The sequence below is a fragment of the Trachurus trachurus genome (genome assembly GCF_905171665.1).
Source record: "Trachurus trachurus genome assembly, chromosome: 21".
Lineage (NCBI taxonomy): Eukaryota > Metazoa > Chordata > Actinopteri > Carangiformes > Carangidae > Trachurus > Trachurus trachurus.
In genome coordinates this window covers 22,675,792-22,695,455 of record NC_139899.1, presented here as the reverse complement: position 1 = coordinate 22,695,455, position 19,664 = coordinate 22,675,792, and positions in this window count along the sequence as shown.

Sequence of the window (19,664 nt, the reverse complement as noted above, 5' to 3'; positions counted from 1 at the left end):
ACTGAGGGGATGTTTGATTGTCCAGCAACACACAAACACACACACAGATACAGATACAGTACAGGCAGACAATGAGTATAACCAAACTGTGCTGTACTGTACTTTTAGAGAAGTTAAAGCACAAAGACACAACATAACTTTCTTTCAGTCATTTTTGAGGAGTGTTTTTTTTTCTGCTGGACATTATCTGGTTAAATCTGTGAGAAACAGGACATAAAGCAGTAAAATATACATAATAGGTCCGTGTGCGATGTTGGTGTTGCAGCTCTATTGTTCTGTTTTGTCCCAGATCTGACAAAGGAAACTGTATTAATGATAAAAGAGGTTAACACACTCAAACACGCATGGAAACATACAATCTCTCTGTAGTGCTCGGTTGCTGGACAGCAGAATGGAGCTCTGTTGTCACATCTGCAGCTCTGCGTTTTCGTTCTTGCACAGGTCACAGGTTATTCCACCGCTGGGAGGTCGTAGGTCAAAGGTCACCTCCTACTAGTCCCACAGCCGTTCCTTCATCTCTGAAGTCTTAAGGCTTAAACTTGAGTCTCAGTGCGCCTGCGGTTCATCCTCCACTTCCTGAAGAAACAAAGAACTTTTTTCTACCTTCCATCATCTCAGTGAAGAGCAGATGACATGTTATATCCTGAGTATTTTATACTGTGGTTCATTGTGTAGCATTGACAGATAAATAAATATATAGATGAGCAGCCGACCTGAAGCTTTCCCGCGTGAGGTCTATATGAAAAACATGTTGGCAAAATGTTGCTTTCACAGCCAGAAGAATAAATGATCATTATCAATCTTCACTCTTCTGTTATCTCCGTTTTTGATCTCCACTACCTCCTTAAAAAAAGCACGACTCTTTAATGGCTTAATGCTCCACTATTTTCATCAGTTTTTCTCCGTTTGCTGATTTGTTGGAGGATGAGTTTTACTGAGAGGTGCAAATAAGCAGGACTCCAGACTGCTGCTAAAATTTGAGACAGTGCAAGCAACATTTTTATCTATTTGCACATGTGTAACAATTAAATTTGCAGGGTCTTTTTTTCACACTGGTGAGATATCGAAGGGATGTCTCAAAGAATCTGGTATCTGTCATTACAGGTGGCCAATGTGTGTAAGGATCATGAATGAAAGGGAAATGTGAATATTTGCTTTGCAAGTTGATTTACAGTGTGCGCCACTATGCTCCTAATAAAAATAAAAAAAAACGTTAGTCTGGAGATCTGAAGACAGACTGGTACTAAAAACAAAACGCCATGTTTTTAAACTATCATTCTACATTTTCAGAGATGTGACAGCACAATAGCTTCAATTATAGGTCAAAGCTCCAGTCAGAAGTAAAGACTTGTTTGCAGTCACAGTATCACAGTCCTGGTTTTTAAATGCATCTTTCCATTGAGTATCTTGAGTGGCCACATGAGATTGGTCTCCCTCTTCCCCCACATTATAGACAAAATAAACAGATGTGATGTTTTTGTAGCCAAGTCTACAAACAGGTCTATTGTCAGTGTATTAGGGAGTGAATGTCAGGTATGACCAGGGCCTATGTGTTTACTATCAAACTGGATCAGAAGCTAAAAGACTGATGCTGCTGCCTGCCTGCATTTTTAGGCTCGGCATGATCAACAGCACCATCTGGAGACCAACCACCACCTGACAGCTGAACCATCAGACAAGACGCACTGTATACATGCTGTTTGTATTCCACCTCAATTTACACTAACAACCCCAAGAATCAGACTCATGCCTAAATAGCAGCAACAACAAAATCTAATGCTGATTGTTATAGCAGCAACAACAAAATCTAATGCTGATTGTTAAAGACTGTAAGAGCTCAGATCAAGTCATTAAGTACGTACTGGCTGTTTTTAATCATTTGGAGCATTTTTAATCAGACTGAGACCAGTTTCTTCACAGGAATAGAAACTTAGAAAGGTATGAGGTAAACGCATAAAGACTAAAAATGAGGACAATAAGTGTGAGTGTCTATATGTGTGTGCAGTATTTATGCATGCTGCTCCGGTGGGACTGTATAAAACAATGCAGCATCATAATAACCGAACCACATATTTATCACCTGCAGTGTCAGCCGTGTATGTGTGTGCTCTCATTAATCACAGCAGTGTTGTTGCTCCGGCGGGATGCTCTGATCTCAGGAGGGGAACCATCTGTTGCTCAACACCTTTTCTTCTTCTGTGGTGAGAAGAAACACAAGAGGACTCCGAGCTGAACTCATTAAACAGTAGAGATGAGAAAACGATGAACGTCGCCAAATCTGTTTTCACACCGACCCCTAGAGGGAAAAAAGTGTCATTTTAAAGAGCAACATATTGGCTGAATTTACACCTTGAGCACTATGGAAATTAGAAAAGATATACAGTATATAGATATATATCATAGATATATCTACACAAAGTACAGAACATACTACCCTCACATTCGACTCCCCAGCCAAGTTCTCACAAGTTTTATCCAAGATGAGAAAGACTCAAGATTAGATCTTCTGAAGTACATCACACATTTAAATTATCACTTTATTTAGCCATTGAAGTAGACATGGGCCATATCTAGAATTAAAATCCAATTGCAAATAGTTACTGTCAACAGTTAACATTACGTGGGTCTACAAAATTAAAGATTAACCAATACCATTGCTTTTTCTGCCAATTAAAAGGATCACTGATCTGTCAAAAAAACTACGTATGTAAATTTTCAAATTTGACTATGCGTTACAGACCTCAAATCAACATTACTTCTGGCTGTAAGGCCCGCAACACAAAGAAATGCTGGGACAAACGTTACAATTCAGCAAGTTATTTTTATTGATTTAGAACAATGTGAGAAGCTGCAGAACGATGTGACAGTGAGAAGCTGCGAAATGAAGATCAAAAACTGATCAATTAACAAAACAGTCCCCAAAATTAACAAACCACAGAGGTTGGAGGTTCCCGGCCAAACCAAACAAAAGAGAGGAGAACACTGGGCCTACCCCGAAGTAAGTCCGCCTATGAAAACTGGGCCTAGAAGGAGAAAAGGAACAGAAAACAGGACTACCGGGGACCCCTGAACCAAAACTAAAATAACAACACCCTGGCAAATTAACTCATGCCAGAGAAAAGAAACTCCCCAAAACCCAAAAGAGTCTCAGGGCGCTGGACTGCCGGTGCCTCTCCCTCCGGACGTCTGAAAAAGAAGAGAGAAAGAGACAAATGTTTCAGTCCATGACTATCATCAGTGCTATTGACATGAAAAAAACGGAGACATTGACCATCGTTTGCACCCTCCGTTTAGACACAAACGGAGAATTCGCCCCTGAAAACGATGCTTTTTAAAAACTCCAGCCAGAGTGGAGATTTTGGAAAACTCCGTTTGCATGTAAACAGAGAAAAACAGAGATTTGGGTAGCCGACGTCAGACCCTGACGTCTAACCGTAACCAAAGACGGTAGAGTAGTTATTTGCCGTAACCACATTATATAGCATAATAAAATAAGTAAATATAAAATTTAATGCAGACTGATGTGTTCATTGTAAAACATTTATTTATTTTTGTAAATGTAGTGATTTCTGTACATACAGAGCCCTGAGGCAGCGCTGCTCTTCTGTCCAATAACATTATCATGAAGCTTCACTTTTCATTCAAACAAACTGCTACTGCCACAATTGTTAGATTTCATCAATGAGACCAACATTTATCTCCTAAAAATAATTTAACCAGCCGGTGGTAAACCTCTAAAAACCTGCGGGTAAGTTAATTAGCGATCGTTTTGTCCCCGGGTGGACGACAGAGGCTGGCCGACCGAGCAGCTTTGCAGAGCGGCCACTGTCTCTGTGATGTCCCGGTCGTTGCTCCACAGGTGGAGCTTCACTTCTCCGAAAAAAAAAAAAAAAAAGCTTCACCTCTCCGAGAAACATCGGAGCAAACTTCTAAACAGCCTTCATTTGGATAAACTGGCCGTATATTTGGGATCTAAGCAGTTACTTTCTCGCATTAAAAAATATTAAAACTTCACACACAAGGAGGGCAAGTGACGTTGTTTTGTCGCTGTTGCTATAAAAATTGTGGAAGGCAGGAGAAAAGAGAAAAATATGACTATGGTACATAATATAACACTGAAAAACTTGTGTCGTTAACGGCAGAAAGAGTTCGGCCTTGTCCGTCCCTCTCCCCGTTCCCCTACAGCTCCACTTAGGCCTGATCGCTGAACGAGGTCCACCTGGTCTGACAATGAGGAGTCAAAGGCCGTCTTTACACTGCATGGTTCAAGTGGCCCAACTCTGGTTTTTTCCTCTCAAGTGGCACAGATCGGATCTGTAAAGCCCGGCCGGTGAAATTCTCCACAAAGAAACACGAGGGAAGGAGAGGACTACCTAGCAGCCTGAGGTGGCCAGCCAGTCCTCATCTACTATATATGCATATGTAACCCACATCGGTACTAGACCCACTTCTGTGATTCAAATGTAGTTGCCATCGCTCCGCCACTAGGTGGCACAATAACTCTGGTCACTGCCATGATCACACCATGTGCTCACTTTGAGCCAAGCTGCTGTTGAGAGCACCCACCGAGAAACAAGCTGATGAGCCCTGGTGAGAAACACGGTGTAGAAGCCACAAAATGATCATAAACCGCTTTGAATCATATAAATAACCGGTCACTTGCTTATTAGGAACAAGTCTTGTGTATAACGTTGGATAAGAGGAGCCATTTCACCGTGTTAGCCCTCCAGTAAGTGTGGCTGCTACATGCTAAGAGGCTAGGCCTTATGTTAGCTTGTTGATGTTATCTTATTGTGTGAAAATACCTTCCATTGAGATACTTTTCTTAAACCAATCGGAGCTACAGGAATGTTTCCTAATGTTAGAAACTACTGTGGTACTCTCTGTATCATTGTGAACCATGTAAACTGACTTTAAAAAGATAGCTAGCTGAGTTAGTGCAACGCTAAGGCTAGTCCCGAGTGGGGCTACCGCTACGCTAGCTCAGGTGTCAGGTTACCTGTAATATGTAACTTGAGTGCTAACGGTGTAGCTAGGTAAGCTAACGTGCTGCTACAGTAGTAAATGAGAGAAATGAAGCAGCATATAATGCTTGTGTGAATGATGTGTATTATATATTGCATTTGCATTGTGTATCGTTTGTACATATTGGCATTTTAAAGGAGCAGCTCTCCTATTTCGTTGTACAGAAATGCGTAATGCGTATTCTATTCTATAGAGTCCATGTTATATCATGTTACTGTTTATTTCCATCAGTAACGCATCTGTGTCAGATCAAAAATATTCCCTCCGCTGTCAGGAATTCTGTGTCGCCAGTTCCAGAGACCACCACCGAGGAGAGAGCTGCCATCACAGAAGCTGAAGGTAAAACAGACAGGTCTCATCAACCGTTCAAACCACTGAAGACAAGTATAAAAGTAAAAAGTATATTAAAAAAACAGATCTATAAGTTTGAATACCTTTATTCTGTATTTATTATCAGATATGTAAGAAACTGTCTGGAGATGGCAGGGGCACAGCTGAGTGGTGCATCAACGTGGCCAATGAAAGAGGACAGATCCTCACGTCTATCCTAACCTGCGAGGAGTGGTGATGTGTTTACTGGACACCAGTGTGCCTAAAGATAGGCAGCAATGCCTTCTTAGGCCAACCAAGGAGGCCAGGGCACACCAGTGCAAACCGGCGTCAAATCTGGAGAGTGACGGCAGGCTAAGGGACCCAAAGACCGCTTATGAAGAAGGTAATAGCTGGAGTCATATCTATATAGCCCTGTGTTTACAGTACAGCCAGAACGCTTAAACTTTTTGTGCTTACTTTGTCTTCAGCTAAAAGGAGATGCCAGTTAATCACCAAAACTCCATCTGAGGTGCAGTGTTTGGGTCAACTCATCATCACCTTCGGAAAATACAGTGGCAAATCTTTCAAGTGGCTGGTCGAAAATGATGTTGGGTACATTAAATAGTAAGTATGTCGCACTAAATATAATCAAAGTGAGTACTACAGTTTGGTTTTCATTAATTAATTATGGTTTTGTAATATTTTAGTTTCCTTGATCGCCACATTAAAGAGTCCCGCCATGCTGAGAGGAGAAACATAAATGATGAATGGGTGAAGGAGTACCTTCTTAAATATGTGAAGCTGTTCCCTGCTGTCTCCTGCCACCTGGAGATAAATGTTGACAGGGCCATTTATGGACAGGGTCGCTTCAGGTCCTTCACATTTCAGGAGATGTGGCAGTGGTACAGCCTCCACAAGTGCCTGCAAGCGGATCCTCAAGCTGGCAGTGACCATGAGAGGAAGATGGCTCAGGAGGCGTACACTTCTGTGAAACAGTGGCTTGTCATGAAAGAGGAAGCTATTACTACCAAGTCCCTGAAGAGATTCAGACAATACATCCTTGACAAAGAGGTAGGTCCAGGTGCTCATAGTAAAAACTACAGTGCATTAACTAATTCCTAGCCTGTGAGGAATCACTGGACAAGATGAGGCCGATGGCTGAAGGCCTCATGTCGAGGTACAAGAGAGCAGGAGAGGCACATCATGACCTCATGTACGTGGACCGGGACTGTTGCCGTGTCCTGGGCGTGTCATCGCTGGAGCAGCTCTTCAGTGAGTGGGCAGACGGTGGCATGCTCATCCGGCTCGACGTCTTCCATCGGATCCACAGGTTTGACGCAGCTGTTAGGACAGACCACCACCCCAAATACTCCCTCTTCAAGTCAGCACTCTCTGCTGCTGTCTTTGTCTTTGCCAACAACAACGACATATCACTACTGTTGCAGGCAATACCCCACCAAATACGATTCCCTGTCTGATGGTGAGCTTGTGGAAATGCATGTCACCAAATATGACCTGAGCCACCATGTCAGGAGGATCACGGTTGGGGCCCAGGAAACATTCATGCGCGTTCAGAGTGCCATCAACATCCTGAAGGGAGCAGCCGGGATGGATGAAAACCAGGTCCATCTGTTCAAGGACACAGCGTTGTACTGTGTGACAGCTGCAAGCCCATTTATAAGAATCAAAACAATAATAACCTATATCTTTGTGCAGCAGTCCCATACCAATGGCCACCAACCCGGTAATCCGTGTGGTGAACCCACAGGCCCCACCCCACTGTCAGCAGGCCACCCTGACTGCCACAAAAGAGGCCCAGCAGGCGAAAAAATCCTCTTTCCCCAAAGCTCCAAAGGAGCTTCTGCACAAATCCTCTGCCCTTGGACGCGGGCAGAGGGCAACGCGGCGCCTTCGCGCCAGCAGTGTCTGGGGCGGCTGATGGTGCCTTTTGGGCAGTACCTGAATGCGCCATTTCACTGGCTGCTGTCCAACGATGTGGGTGTACTGAAGTTGTAAGCATATTATATTCAATACCCTTGTTCAGATCACTCCCCTTTGCCCTGCTATCACAGGTGCAGTGACATTCACCATGACAGTAACAAGTTGGTCTTTGTGATTCCAGCCTGCTCGACAAACACAGGGCAGAGGTGAGGCAGCATCCGAAGGGGGAGATCGGGAAGCGGTGGGTTAAGGACCTCCTCACCGAGTACGCAGAGAGTTCCCACCAATCTCCTGCATCCTGGAGGCCAACATGGATCGGTGTATTTACGGCCAGACAGGATGGTGTACTGAGCGTAGAGCTCCCGCATCTCCAAAAAGGTGTGGTGCTCCTGAGTGCACCTGAGAGCCTGTCCTGGGAGATTTTCCTCAACAGAGTCGGATGCCATCCTCAAGGCACACCGCCCTGTCAAGAGGTGGCTGGATACACCCCCTGCCCACATCACAAGTGTGCAGATGAGGAGGTTCAGAAAATACATTTTGGACAAAGTAAGTGTTGATTTGAATATGTTTTGTGTGTTTTTTCCCCCTCTGTATTTGCATTTGAAATACAAAAAGCAGAATAGCACAGTACATGTTTTCCTTTTAGCATCTCAAAACCGGTCAATGATAACACGTAGATACTTGTTGTCCACCACACGCAGGCAGGAACCTCCGCAGGAACCTCCGCAGGAACCTCTGCAAGTTAGGCATCCGTCTGGGAGGGTGACGATGCTGAGCTTGTAGCTGCGAGTCAGGCGGCGGAAGGTAAGTGAGATCCAGAGTTATAGATGTAAAACAGTTTAGACAGCTGTAAGTCCATTTTTCTGATGATAGTAAGAATAAAAACAATAATAACCTATGTCTTTGTGCAGAAGTCCCAAACCAACGGCCACAACCCCGGTCATCCATGTGGTGAACCCAAACACCCTCCCCACCGTCAGCAGGCCACCCTGACTGCCACAAAAGAGGCCCAGCAGGCGAAAACATCCTCTTTCCCCAAAGCTCCAAAGGAGCTTCTGCACAAATCCTCTGCCCTTGGACACGCGCAGAAGCTCCTGCGGGCAGAGGGCAACGCGGCGCCTTCGCGCCAGCAGTGTCTGGGGCGGCTGATGGTGCCTTTTGGGCAGTACGTGAATGCCCCATTTCACTGGCTGCTGTCCAACGATGTGGGCTACATGAAGTTGTAAGCATATTATATTCAATACCCTTGTTCAGATCACTCCCCTTTGCCCTGCTATCACAGGTGCAGTGACATTCACCATGACAGTAACACGTTGATCTTTATGATTCCAGCCTGCTCGACAAACAAAGGGCAGAGGGCAGCCAGCATCCAAAGGGGGAGATCGGGAACCGATGGGTGAAGGATCTTCTCGCGGAGTACGCCGAGAGTTCCCACCAATCTCCTGCATCCTCGAGGCCAGCGTGGATGTGACCCTCCCCACTTAGCAGCTGTCTCTTGCTCGATCCACCATGTACAAAAGAAGAGCTTTGTTTTCATGCACAGACTGTATAACATGTGTAACAAGGGGAACTGTCAATTACATTTTTGTATGTTTACATCCTTGTTTTGATTTTAACCTTTTTCAGTCCTGTTTTATCCGTTTGTTCTTGTCGGTGGTGTTACATTATATGTAATTAAATTTGTATGTCATTGCCTGTTGCATTAAAAAAAAAGAAAGAAAAAAAAGAGGAACTATGCAGTCCGGTCGCTTTTCCGAGATTACTGGTTACGGGGCGAGTTTGAGTCGCGGTGCGCAGTTGGCCAGGAGACACTACCTGGAAGGCAGAAGAGCCTCCATTCTCCCTCGTCACAAGTTACAAGTCATTGTAAAGATAAACCCACTGCACTGTCCCTCTGACTGCCTGACCAAAATCTACCTAAGCTCCCCCCTAGTCTTCAGGTGCTAGTTGCGGTGGGTATTTATGCACTGAAACCCAAAAGCCCGGTAAGGCAACCAAACGAATTGGCGACCCCCCTGCAGCTTTGGACGTGCCCCCGAGACAACTGCTCCAGCCGCTTTCACACCACACTAACATCCCCCCCAACGAACTCCAAGGGAATTCGCTCTTATGCTTATCAGGGACAGAACAGCAAGATTTCACAACCAACTGTGATTATTTTTGATCGGGGTTTTTAAGTATCCCATTTTTGTGTCGATTCCAGAAATCGGGATAAGCCCAATTTTGAGAAACCTGATTTTGTGGCCTTGAGTACTCCGAAAGACACCAGGATACTAGAGCATGTATACACCTCACCCCGTTATCCGAGAGCCGCTCACCATCTGCACATGCGCGGCTTTAGCCAACTGACGCAACCGTTACCATAGACACGTTACAGAAATACTACCAAAATGGCGGTAACAACAAGAGCACATTCCTGGAGCGATGAGGAGACTATTAAGTTTTTATATTTTTTCCATTCAAGAAAGTAACCGTTCAGATCTGCAAACTGGTGCAGGTATTTGTAGCAGGTGGAGCACACTGGGCCCAGGTGTGGCTAAACCAGGGGTGGGCAATATTTTTTTCCAGTGGGCCATACTGACTCTGTTAAAGTAAGTGAAGGGCCACACAATTGGAAATAAAATTTAAACATGGAATATTTAGTACAGAATTATTTTAAACTAACGGTACATAGATTTGGTGGGTTTGATTGTGTTATTCACCAGCCCTTTTTAAACAAATACATGATCATAGGCTACTCATAAATATTACAATTAACTACTCAATTAAGTACTATGATTCAGTGAGACTGTTCTTTTTGTGTAACAGATCTGCATCACTCACTCAATGAAGAAAATATTATTTCTTTCTTTCTTTTTATTTATTCCAACCAAGGCAATTTCACAATATCATCACAACATTTCTTCCATTGGTTGGAAGAGAGCAGGGAGAAGAAACATCTTATATTGCCTGCCCCTCAACTCAATATCTAACTATTTTAGTAATCTGTCACTTAGCAACATTCTTGCCGTAAAACATTCTAAACAAAAGAAAACAAAATAAGAACAACCACCAATCATCATAAAACTAACAAAACAAAATAATATTAAGCTTTTGTATATTTTTTACTTACAGAGAAACACTGTGTCCACTGTCTGTGTACATGTCTGCAGCTTTGTGCACAAGCGGAGTAAGGGTTGTCAGTTAATGAGAGCAATGCAGACGGTCACCTCTTTTTGCAAGTTCATCAAAGTCTGGCGTCATTTGTGTTGTTGCAATGCGCAACACAGAGGACAGATGTTCATCCGTCAGCCGTGATCTGTAACGTGACTTGTTGTAGTTCATTACGGAAAATGTTTGTTCGCAGACATAGGTGGAGCCAAACAAAACAAGCATCCTCCGTGCATGCCTGCGCAGGTTCGGGAACTGCGTTTCGTTCAGTGAGCCATAAAAGCTGTCCAGTGTGGAGGTGCTGAACTTCTCTTTCAGACTCGGATCGCACTGGATGTCAATCAGTTCGAGTTGCACATCTGGGGGCGCTTTCTCGCTGTCGAATGAGAAGGGAGTGGACACCAGCTCCAGTTCTGGTTCAATCTTCTCAAAGTCAGCGAAGCGGCGGTTGAACTCAGTGTGGAGGTGTGTCAGAGTAGTGGAGTATCTGTCAGTGTGGCTGGGTGGCACATTCAGTGTAGCCAGCGTTGGGAAATGTGTGAAAGACTTGTTGCTCATCTGTCGTGAAAACAGGATCAGCTTGGCTTTGAAGGCTGTCACATGTGAATACAGCTCATGCACAAATGCGTTCTTCCCCTGTAACTTCACGTTTAGGTCGTTTAGATGGCTCAGTACATCCACCCCAAATGCAAAGTCACACATCCAATCCAAGTCTTGCAACTCTGTGAACTCGTCTGCTTTACCTACATTTCCCAGAAACGTCATGATCTCTCCTCTCAACTCCCACACACGATGAAGCACCTTTCCCAGGCTCAGCCAGCAAACATTGGAGTGGTACAGCACGTCCGTGTGCTCTGCTCCGCTTTCCTCCAGCAGCTGAATAAACTGGCGGCGGTTGAGCCCTCGGGCCCGGATTAAGTTTACGAGTTTTACCACCGTTTTGGTGACATGATCCAGTTGCAGCACAGATTTACACAGGGATTCTTGGTGAATGATGCAGTGTAGGAAAATTAAATCTGAGTTGGGATTGTCATCTTTCACCCGGTCCTGTATCCTCCGCAACAGTCCGACGTTTTTACCGGTGAGGTTCGGAGATCCATCAGTGGTCACGTTCAGTATTTAGTCCATGGCAGGTTGGATTTCTCCAAACATCCTGACACGCATTTGTAGAGGTCACACCCCCGCGTTGTCCCTCTCATCGATTCCATTGCAAGAAATTCCTCCACGATTTCAAAACCATCATTGATCCCTCTTATTTTTATTTCTGCTTCTTTCTTTTTATTATTACACTATGTAAAGCACTTTGGTACGCCGAAAGGATTGTTGTAAAGGGCTATATAAATAAAGTACATTTACATTTATGAAAATAAGTAGCTGGGCGGTGTCTTTGATATCTGTGCTCTCGTCCAGAGCAATGGAAAAATAGGTGAAGTCGGCTGCTCTCTTTAGCAGTTTATCAGACAATTCTTCATCAATCACTTCCACACGCCTGGTAACGGTCCGGTGAGACAGACTGATTTTTTCAAACTGACTTTTATTGTCAGGGCACAGGATACCAGCTGTCTCAACCATACAGTCTTTCAAAAACTCGCCCTCTGAGAACGATCTGCTGTGTTTGGCTATCTTATGAGCCAGCATGTAGCTTACTTTTGTGACTGTCTCTTGTATGGCCGTCTGCTTCACAAAAATATTCTGACGGGCGGTTAAATCGGAGGACAATTTCAGGGCCCTTTGTTCCCTCTCCCGCGACGATAGGTTGGTGGCATAGTTGGCATGCTTCGTCGAAAAATGTCTCTTAATATTATATTCTTTGAAAACAGAAATTGCATTTTGGCATATCATGCATACAACCTTTGAACCCACATGAGTAACAAAATATTTAGAAGTCCACTCTGTGTTAAAAACACGACATTCCGAATCAACTTTTCTCTTTTTCACAGCACTCATCCTGACGACCATCAAACTGTCGAGGAAGAGTCGAGGAAGCGCATTTTCACCCACTCCGAATTAAAATAGCGCCCTCTGTTGCAATCAGATGGTATAGCAGTTCAAACTCATATGCCTCTATAATGCGGGATTTTTAAAAAATTTTCTTTTCTCCTCTGTAGACGCCGCGGGCCGGACTGAGACAGCCTGGCCCGCGGGCCGTAAAATGCCCATGTGTGGGCTAAACCCTCTAACGAACCCTTCATACCTGTAGTTAGAGAGAGAGAGAGAGAGAGAGAGAGAGAGAGAGAGAGAGAAGAGAGAGAGACAACCAGCAAGGAGAAGGGGTCGTCACATCTCCTATGGTCTCTTGTCAAATCCTCCGAAGCCCTCAAATGTAGGAAATCTCACCTGTAATCATAATCAAAGAAAATCTTTAGGATCTGCTTAAAAGTACATTAAATATTACCTGATTTTCTCTAGGCAATTGAATCAAGTCAACTGGACTTGGTTTTTCTCTTTGAAGACGTTTTGTCCCTTATCCGAGTGGCTTCATCACTCCGTACGTTTACATGACGCTTGAAAAAAACAAATTATTGCCTTAATCCAACTATAACTGGACAACTGAGTGCATGTAAACACGTTATTTAACCTTTATTTTACCTTTATTTTACCAGGCCAATTGCTTGAGATAAAAAAAAATCTCTTTTACAAGCATGCCCTGGTTAGTCCCACTAATATCGGAGTTCTCCAACTCGGATTAGACACCCTGATAATAAGATTGGAATTCGACTTTCTCCGGCATGTATACGCCATAATCAGAGTTTAACTGGACAACACATGTGCGCAACAATCATCCAAGAAAGTCGGTTGCAGAAGCTATTGTTGTAGCCTTAGGGCATTCTTGTCTGGCTCTCGAAATCACTATGACCACGAGGGATAGCGTGCACCTTAGCTGCACAATAAGTAACGTGCACATTACGTACAAGATGAACAAAGCTGTACGATCAACCATCTCGCTGTTGTTCGAAAATGCCGGTCTGCCGCCTGGCTAATAGGTCAACCGGAAAAGGTTCCGTATTAACCCGTTGAAACGACGCATATTGCCACCTGGTGTCAAGGAGGAGGACACGTTCCCATCAGTTATTCGATTTCCTCAGTTGCATGTAAACTGGGACAAGGACAGAAGTCCGATTAGATGCCAAAATCGAATTTTGAGCATAGCTCGATTAAGCTGTGCATGTAAACGTACTGAGTGACTGGCTCGTCTGAAAAATGGTGACACCCCCAAGACTCATGCTGAAGGTGGTCGTTAAAGGTAACGACTCTTGTCCAAGTTGTTTGTTGGTGCCACAGGGGTCTGGTTTCAACAACAGTCGTTGAGACTTGTTGTGTCACCTGGGGTTGTTTGTTTCAGATATTGACACTTTGAGGATGTATTGAATTTTTTGGGTAAGAGTAAAGGACAATGTTGTAGATAGGCCCATTCCACATCTAGAAAATCTAAAAAAAAATGTAAGCTTCACGTCCCGAAAATCTCAAATTGTGCTCTAGGTTCCAAACCATCCCACCAAAAAGGGGCCACACTGAGACTTTTTGCCTTTGTGCTTTGTAAGGCCACGACACAAACATAGTAGTCTACTATAAAAAAAATTCCATTAACATTAACACAATTGAGAAATTTGTAGGGGAGAGACATCACAGTTTATTTTTCTTGCACATTTAAACAGTTGCAACACTTATGATGTAAAATGACCTGTTTGTGATGAGCATGGTAACACACTGTATAACAGTAACTGATGGAGCTCTGGCGGTCTCTAGTGGAGAACAGAGGTAACAGCACAGTTCAGCCCTGGACTTAATATTTCATCAATAAGAGGATTTATTTCAACTCTGTATGATTTAATTTGCTGAGCCCTGTTGAACTTCAGAAGACTTCAACATCAGTACAACACAGCAGAGAATAAGCCACAATTTTCTTCAATGAGTGACAATATATTTACACTTCTGTCCAGTTTAGAGCAACAAGCCAGTGTAGTTTTTCATTCACTGAAACATTATCTACATTATATTTGCATTAGATTTAACTAAATGATCGAGTTTCTATTCGATTACATATTCTAAGATTTTATATCCACCTAGCTACCAAGAGGAACATGTTTTTTTATTTTCACATTTTATCAGGGGAGAGCGCGAACGCAGTCCCCCACTACCAGAAATTATGCAGTCGAGATTCCCACATTTGGGGAATTCGCAGGGGTCAGCACAACCGGAGTGCAATGGCTGAGCCTCGCCCTGGGTGAACCACCTTCTTGATCATGGTATCTCCCCTGCCAGGTAAGTATGAGTTGTACAGGTCAAAGATGGGGGAGTCACTCACTGACAAACCACACTGACTCTAGGTGCCGACAAACTACACATTACCAGAACAAGGGGCAACGGGGGGCTGTAAATCTACACTTATTCAATATATACACAATACATTTTGGCATAAAGGCTGACAAATACTATTGATTCGTATACATTTTATTTGATACTGTGTGTCTATATTACCCATCATGCACTGCGGTGTTTCCACAGCAGAGTCTGACCAAAAATCATTAATTTCATCTCATTTACTGTCTAAACATGAACAAGAGTCCAACTACAAGTTCACTTGAGCTAAAACTATAGCAAAATGTAAAAAACAGTGTTTGATCCATGTTTATAATTCAAAGAAAAGTGTAATAAACTCTTCCCGAGTACATTCTCCCTCCTATTTTACAACCACTTCCTGGTTCTTTGTTTCCTGGCAGTGGTAAGTCACGTTCCTACTACGGCCACCTACTGGGCAATAGTGGCAACAGCACCATGTCACAAACCGTTCTCTGTATGCAACTCACAACAAGAAAAGATTAGATAAAGGCAGAAAATTTAGTGCATGTATTTACCTTTGTTTTGCTTCATTATGGGAAAGCAGACTGGGGAGCAGCAGCCAAATTATGCAGAGTGGATTTTCAACGATGGAGAATAAGCTTGAGGGAAAAATCAGACAAAAATAAAAGGTCAAAATTATAGTGCAATGAAGCTAAACCACTGCCATACAAATACTATTACAAAACATTGGAAAAGAGAGCAAACAATATGTTTTTCTTTCCTACCTGTCTCACTTGGTCATTACTACTAGTACTACTACGACGACAACATTTACACAACCACATCAAAGTCACTATTAAGCATTATTCCATCAAATAAATTCACCAAAGAGTCACATGCTTTCTTTTAAATAAAATGACTGAATACACTACAACTAACAAAGCCTCCAAAAAGTTATGTTTATTCAGTTAGAAAGATAGAATCTGCTAATATAAACAATCAGAGTAGCCATGTTTAATTTATTGCTTTATAAGAGTTATTTTTCCACATTGAGAGGGGGGTGCACCGTTCCTGGAGGTACTGCAATACCAGGTCGATGCGTGGAGTGGACGGAGCAAGCCCCTATTCCATCTCCCTGTTCCAAAAATCAATTTAATATATGGTCCCCGGGTAGGGGACGTATCAGATATTAAACTGATAAGAACAGATACTACACTTGATCTTAGCCAAAAGGCCGAGAAGCGATGCCTGTAAACTGTCGGAGGCAACAGACTGGATCTCAGCGTAGTCCTGCTCACTGACGGGTTAAATTATGTTCCAGTTACAACATCACTCAATGGGACTGAAATAAAACTCTGCACACAGAGCTGGGGAGTTAACTAACAGAAAACTGCCATAAATGTGTAATTTTAACAATATAAACATTGAAACACAGGGAGTGAGACACAACTTTGTCATGTGACACATTTTCCTCCAATGGGAAAGAGGCAAAAATCTGTCTGCTCCTTTCCATTGCTGCTTTTGCCTTTTTCTCTGGGGGGTCTCTAGTGGAGAAAAGCGCTAACTGCGCCATTCAACACATCCTTGATATTAAATTTAACCACCACAAAATTAATGATATTAACTCAGCATATATTGCATGTATTTGCTGTGAAGTGCCACACCCAGGAGAGTTCAAAAACACCTATAAGAAGGGGCATCACTAAACTTATAATCAGTGAGGTTACCAGTTTTTTCAATTATTGACAGTCATTGTCCACATCTGTATTATTCAAGACAAACAACGACCAACAGCTCAACAACATTAAAATGGAGTTTACTACATTGTTCGCCATGGACCCTCAACACAAATTAACTGTTTGTGTCTAATCAATTCACAATCATTTTATATTTCACATTTTATCAGGGGAGAGCGCGAACGCAGTCCCCCACTACCATAAATTATGCAGTCGAGATTCCCACATTTGAGGAATTCGCAGGGGTCAGTACAACCGGAGTGCAATGGCTGAGCCTCGCCCTGGGTGAACCACCTTCTTGATCATGGTGTCTCCCCTGCCAGGTAAGTATGAGTTGTACAGGTCACAGACGGGGGACTCACTCACTGACAAACCACACTGACCCATGGTGCCTAAGATTACCGTCATGCACTGCTGGATTTACACAACATAGACTGACCTAGAGTCATCTACTTTTTCTGTTTTACATCCTTATTATGAGCAACAATTCAACTGGAGATTCAACTGAGCCAAAGATAAAAGCAGACGGCAACTAAGTTCCTTTGATCTACAATTTATACTTAAAGAAAAGCAGTGAAACTTTCGAACCACATTTTCCCTCTCACATGAGTCACATCACGACCACTCATGTGTCTTTGTTCACGGGGGATGGGCAGCTCACTTCCCTGCTGCTGCCACCTATAGATCTGTACTGGGAACAACGCTGTTTATCTAAGGTTTTCTTTATGCAACTCCCAACAAGAGGCGCATTTCCACTGCAAGAGTTCCTGGTAGGGGTGCACCGAATGGCATTTTTTGGGCCGAAGCCGAATAAAATCAAAACGCTTGGCCGAATAACCGAATAATACCGAATACCGAAAGTGGTTATAAAGTTTTTAAATAAAATATTTTTTTAAACTTAATTTTCAAAGAAAGTTAATGTTTATTGACTATTCTGACAGTTTTTGAATATTCCAGTTGCCGTTGCTCATCAAAAAAGCACAACAAGTTAAATTTAAAGTTTTTCATTTAGGCCATTTAGACCCAAGTGTCTTTTAAAACAGTGGTTCCTAACCTTTCTTGGTCAGATTTTTTTTAATTCATCAATTAGGCTACTAGACATTTCAGGCGACCTCATTTGAATTTCAGGCGACCCCACATGGGGTCCCGATCCCAAGGTTGGGAAACACAGTGTTAAAAGCTGTCGGCCACGGACGGAGTTGGCGACATGCTGGGACGAGGAACTTTAGTTTTAACTGCTGCAGCCGTCTCTCCCTTTCGTACTCAGATGCTGTTCAGGGTGTTTGGTTTTTAAATGATTCATTAAATGGCGCGTTCCTACGTGAACGGTCCCCTCACTCAGCCCTCAGTGGCCGTGTCTCCGCTGCAGACAGGGCGCACCGCGCTCTTGGAGACGTGCAACGGTGCACGGTCGCTGTGCAGCTTCCCCTCCACTGCTCTTGTTGCTGTTGTTTTTCCAGCAGTAGGAGTCACTTACTAATAAAGCTCCATGGGGTTTAAGCTGCCGTTTCGATCGTCGCGGGATCTCGTATTTATCAGACTTTTTTTTTTTTTTTTTTTAATATTCGGCCTTGCTTTGCGCTCATTCCACCGAAGGCCGAATGTTGCTTTTTTGCAATATTCGGCCGAATATATTCGGTTACCGATTATTCGGTGCATCCCTAGTTCCTGGTAAAGGAAAAGGGGTAGAAATATCTACATGAGTCGTCCTCACACTCGGCGGCCATGTTGTCTCCATTTAAGACCAGGACCCGCCAGCCTCTCGCAGCAAGGAGCAACAGTTTCGATCATTACGCAGGCATTGTTCAGCTGGTTTTTTAATTATTATTTTTTTACTGCTCTTTGTTGTTGTTTTTTCCAGCAGTATAGATGTTCTCTAAAAAAAGAGGAAGGGTTTTTAAATTGCCGCTTTGTTCGTAACATAATCGCACAATCGCGTATTTATCAAATTTCTTTTACTACTGCTACTCTCAAACGTCTTTTACTGATTTATTCTCTCTTTTCCAACTGTGTAGACACATTTTGTTTTTTATAGTACATTTTTGGGGGATTTTTGCATTTATTGGATAGTATAGTATAGACAAACAGGAAATGGGGATGAAGAGATAGGTAATGACATGCAGTAAAGAGCCGGCAAATGCAGGATTTGAACTGGGATCGACTGCAGTGAGGACTGTAGCCTTTGTATATGGGGCACCCGTTCTACCAACCTGACACATTTTTAATAACGCTGGGTATTAAAAAAACGGGGAAATAAGAGCCATGTATAATTTTTTGCTCTATTAGAGTTGTTTTTCCACATTGAGAGGGGGGTGCACCGTTCCTGGAGGTACTGCAATACCAGGTCGATGCGTGGAGTGGACGGAGCAAGCCCCTATTCCATCTCCCTGTTCCAAAAATCAATTTAATATATGGTCCCCGGGTAGGGGACGTATCAGATATTAAACTGATAAGAACAGATACTACACTTGATCTTAGCCAAAAGGCCGAGAAGCGATGCCTGTAAACTGTCGGAGGCATCAGCGTGGATCTCAGCGTAGTCCCGCTCACTGACGGGTTAAATTATGTTCCAGTTACAACATCACTCAATGGGACTGAAATAAAACTCTGCACACAGAGCTGCTGATTAAACTAATAGAAAACTGCCATAAATGTGTTATTTTAACAATATAAACATTGAAACACAGGGAGTGAGACACAACTTTCTGGTCATGTGACACATTTTCCTCCAATGGGAAAGAGGCAAAAAACCCTCTGTTCTTTCCAGAGGTACTTTTGTCTTTTTCTCTGGGGGGTCTCTAGTGGAGAAAAGAGCTAACTGCGCCATTCAACACATCCTTGATATTCAATTTAACCACCACAAAATTAATAATATTAACTCAGCATATATTGTATTTATTTGCTGTGAACTGCCACACCCAGGAGAGTTCAAAAACAGCTATAAGAAGGGGCATCACTAAACGTATAACCAGTGAGGTTACCAGTTTTTTTCAATTATTGACAGTCATTGTCCACATCTGTATTATTCAGGACAAACAACGACCAACAGCTCAACAACATTACAAATTGAGTTTACTACATTGTCCGCCATAGACCCTCAACACAGATTAACTGCTATCTCTTAATCAGTTCAAGATTTTTTGTATTTTTCACATTTTATCAGGGGAGAGCGCGAACGCAGTCCCCCACTACCAGAAATTATGCAGTCGAGATTCCCAC